At 38.0% G+C, this 4790-nt stretch overlaps 1 pseudogene; it reads left to right on the top strand.

Annotated features, from left to right (window-relative positions):
- Positions 1-767: 767 nt before the first annotated feature.
- LOC129888045 (5S ribosomal RNA) lies at positions 768-889 on the top strand (annotated as a pseudogene).
- The last annotated feature ends 3901 nt before the right edge of the window (positions 890-4790 follow it).

Genomic DNA, 4790 nt, shown 5'->3' with positions numbered 1-4790 from the left:
AAGTAACAGTATGATTAAGACAAGAATACTAGGGAAAAAGAATTATGACGGAAGTGAAGTGTTAATAAGACAACTTGTGAGATATTAAGGATAAGACTAACTAAGAAGGGTAAGTAACCCATAGTAAGAATCATGAAGAAGGTCAAGTAGTGTTATACTATGGGACTGAATGCGAACATGATACCATGTGAATATAACGAAGGTCATTATGAGAATAAGTAAGAAATAATAAGGAAGTTCTAACAGAGGCACCCAAGATAGACATAAGTAACTGAATACGAGGATGGAGAAAAAGGAGAATGTATAGTCATAGATTTACATGGGTAGTACAATAATATGGTGTCAAGGTAAACCTAGTATTAAGGTAAGCTTGATATGCTATTGAGAAAGTGAGCGTCGGGTGCATGACAAAAATGAAAGATCATGAAGCATAAAGATTTATTATGTATACGTGACTCGAGTACCAACGATTAGATTGGATTAGCACCTCACGAGTATGTTAAGATGTCGTACATGAGCAACTAAAGGTATGGGTGGTATAAAGGAAGGCATAGATAGGGTGCGGTATACCAAAGGTATTGGAAAGGAATCTTACGTATTTGAAAATTAGAAATAAGGGCATAAGGTATAACACAAACAGCCAATGACATGGATACACCCTAAAGGGAGGAAGTAGACAAGAGAAGTACAAGCGTAAGAGAAAATCAACTGACGCTATCATATGTAAATGGGAACGCTTAAACTTCAAATTAGATTCTATAAGGGATGGATGCGATCATACTAGCACTAACGCACTAGATCCCATCAGAACTCTAAAGTTAAGCGTGTTTGGGTGAGAGTAGTACTACGATGGGTGACCCCCTAGGAAGCGAAAGAGGAAATGAAACACAAGTATTCGTACCTATTCCCTACGTCTACAAGTAATCCTAACCTTTGGAACTCTGATATTGATTTCTTGATGAAAGTATATGTTATGGCAACGGGATAGAGGAACTCTCCATATAGTCGGTATAATATACAAAGGAAGGTTTTGGTTCACATTCGAGGACGAATGTTCTAAAGGGGGGAAGGATGTTACACCCCGTACTTTGGTACCTTGGAATGCTTCTTAAGCTTCTTAAGTTTCTGGGAAGGCTCTTAAGTTTTGTAGAAGTTGTCATGTGAGTCGGATAATCTATAACTCTATCAAATAATCCTAAGTAAAGGAAAAGGAGATACTCCATAATAGAGAAGATTGGAAATAGGGTCATAAGAAACCGGAAGAAGTTGGAGGTCAAGTAGTGAGTCGTAGGACTTGACTTACTTGTGAAAGCTATTACTTGGGACATTTTACATACTAAGCTACTTGAGTATACGTCGATCTTAAGTAGCAAAGAATACATAGGCTCTTGAAGTAAGACGAGATTACGGGCTCACGAAAAAGAAATAAGGAAACAACGCGCCTACTCGAAGCAAGTAGGTGATGCACCTACTTGGACAAGCAGGTGATGCACCTACTTAGGGTCAAGTAGGTGATGCAGCAGCTTGGGTGGACCCCATGCTGCCACGTGGCGGCTTTGGATTGGATGCATGATTGAGGTGGCACCCTAGGGGGATACCACGTATCACCCCTAGGGGATGCCATATGTCCCCACTTAAGGACTCATATATATACATATGTATTTCTGGATCAACTCACTTTTCAGCATCTTTACACTTAAAAAAAAATTGGAGAAAAACTTGGAGAACATGGAGAGAGAGCTACGGATTTGGTTAAACAAGGTAAGCCCTCCGATTTCATTTCGTGAATTAATTATTTAAGGTATTCTTCGGTTAAGCAACGTTTTTTAACAACATCAAATTTATAGTTGGGGTTTCGAGGAGGTTCTCGTTCTTGTCAACAAACCCGTTTTTGGAATGAGACTGTTGTTAGTAATAATAGTATAACTCTTTGTGTAAAGCTTTGTTTCGAGTAATTCAAGATGTTTTGGAAAGATATTTCATAGGGATATAACTTTTGTTTATACTATAAAACCCAGTTTTGCTTTTATATTCTCGAAAAAGGATGATGAAGTATAGGTGAGGTGCTGCCCAAATTTCGTTTCGGAAATCCTACACGGGCTGCTGTTGGTATTTTGGGCATATCTTTTGGTATAGAATTGTTGTAGGGTTGATTCGATATTGTTTACAAACCCTAATACACATGTATATAAATTTAATGGAGGCCACAAATCTTGTTTCCCTAAATTACCCCTTCGAAACTAAGCGACAATACACAGTAGGCTGTCCAGAATTCACGTTTTGATAGTTTTGGCGAGTTTGACGAGTTTAGGTTAAGGTAAGGGTTTTCCTTTCAATTTGGAGTTTATGGTGTTGTTATGAAGTGTATTACACGTTGTTTAAGTGTCTGGAAATATGAAAATTCCATAAATATGCTCGACGTTCGAAACAAACCAAATTGGAGTCGCTATAGTTAAATTGTAGTCGAAGCAAGGTGTTGTGCTTGTGTTGTGTGGATGCAGGTGTGTGGTATGTGATTCATTGCCTAAATATGTCCTAAAAGAGGTGGGGTAGCTTCTAGTTGTAGCCACACGACACCCCCGCTTCATACGGTTAAAGGTTTTGCAAAACGGAAACTAGAAACCTTATTTTGGTATCGTGGTTTCGAGCGAGTCATTTGGAGTTTATGTAGTATAAGATTGATGTGAATTTTTTATATCTATGCTGCAGGTTATTGTTTTTGGTTGGCTGTAGATATTAGAAGTATAATTGGAAATTCGGATAGAGCACATTATAGGGGAAATGCTACCCGATTGAGATAAACTTCGTGAAATACCTATTGCCACTATCCTTTTTGTAAGCTTGATTTTGGGAATTTTTTAGACTTGATATCTCAGCTATTTTAGGTCTAATTTGGGTGATTTTTGGGGCCATCTTGAGTGGTTTTTCAAGGAGAGAGCATTGGAGTTGTTGGTATTCTTATTTGAATCATTTTTGGAGGTAAGAATCATTTTTAGCTGCTGCCATAGCTTATTTTTGAGCTATTTTTTTGGAATTTTTGGAAGATGATTTCTTAGCCATTTTAGGTCCAAATGTGGTGATTCAAGAGCCTAGATACTGGGGATTTTTGAGGATCATCATGGTTTGGTTGGTTTCAACAGTTTGTCCCTCATTTTTGGTAATTTCTTGGTTATAGCTGCTATCATGTCTCTTTAATGGTGATAAATTTATGAAATTATTGCATGTGCTTGTTTTTGGCTAATTCGAGCCCCAAATTGTATTCCATTTTGAAACACAAATTTAGGATATCATTTAGGACCTCTTAACAGAGTCGATTCCTAAATTATCAGAGCGGGTCCCACATTCTCATGTTGTCTCCAAAATTGTTCCATCTCAATTTTATGTGCCTTTAGTGTTTAAAGGACCGTAATAATGTTATGATTCTATTTTGATAGTGTGGCAGTGATCACAGGTCATTCGAAAGGGAAAAGCTCTAGTGGAGTAGTTTGGAGCATGAGTGTTCGGTCTACAAGTAGGCTACGACTTTGCTTCATTTAGATTGAGCTCGAGAACGTGATTGCATGTTGATTAGTTAGAATTTGGATTAGGTAGCTATTGAATCATGCTTAGGTGTTTAGAATTCATATTTTATGCATATTTTGGGGATTATCAGGTAACTGTGAGTATGCCTTGTACTATTATTTGAACCTTTATATGTGGAGAATTTGTATACTTATTTACTATTTATTGGAAGTGTTTTGGTTCGTAGCCTAGGTTTGACTAGTGCATGCTTTAGAACTGCATAATTCAAACCTCATAGGTCTTAGTTTTCCCCAATGTCATTTCGGCCGGATTAGATCCTTGTAGACTAGTATAGCATACTTGAATGTTATAGTTTGAGCCTTGGCTAGGCGATGCACTTTCTCCGATGATAGTTTGACCTTCTTTCATCGATTCTACGATTTTGTGAGTTATGATAGAACCACTGGTTTCATTCCACAATTGGAGGCTAATTGTGGATTCAACCCAGGAATTACATTGATTGGATAAGTATGGATGGCGTTCCACGAATGTTATTATTGTGGATTGATTGGTACTAATTCGGCAGCTACAAAAGAACTTTTATCGGGCATTCGAATTCATCCTCTGACCCTGACCTTATGGATATTTCAAAAAGCATCCGAATTTAAGCTCCGGCCTCAATCACTCGGATAATCATGTAGAGCATCCAATTTGATCCGGCCTCAGTTACGTTGTACTTGTAGTTGGTGACTTGGATACTTTTGGGGAGCATCTGGTGTGTGGTCTAGCCTCCAGTTAGTCAGATTCTACTGGTGTTGGTGGAGGTTCTGGTTTGGTACACTCTGGTTTTGATTCCTCAGATTCAGTTCTCTTTAGTTATAGTTATTATGTGTACTTATCGCGCTTATGAGGTTCTGTTTGGATTTTTTTTAAAAACTTGTGTACGAGTGTACCTTCTGGGCTTATGGAGGTCTAGGTAGGTGAAGTTTAGTTTGTAGATTACTTTAGTTAGTCCCTTATACACCCGTGTGCATCTTATTATTCCATTATAGCTTTCAGCTCTTGACCTCTATTCTACTGTACTCCTTCTTCTCATATTGCCTTTACTTTTCAAGATCTGTCAGCCTATGATGCCTACTATGTACCTATTATTTTGGTACTCATACTATACTTTGCATCTTTTTTATGATACAGGTCCAAGGACTAGTGTCTAGTATTGATATCGAGCCTGTAGCAGTCTGATCTGAAGACGGGGGTGAGCACTTGGAATTTTGTATTATTTCAGACTC

The sequence above is a fragment of the Solanum dulcamara genome, chromosome 4, assembly GCF_947179165.1.
Source record: "Solanum dulcamara chromosome 4, daSolDulc1.2, whole genome shotgun sequence".
Taxonomy (NCBI): Eukaryota; Viridiplantae; Streptophyta; class Magnoliopsida; order Solanales; family Solanaceae; genus Solanum; species Solanum dulcamara.
Note: the sequence above shows the minus strand (reverse complement) of the source record. Positions and strands in the feature narration are given on the sequence as shown.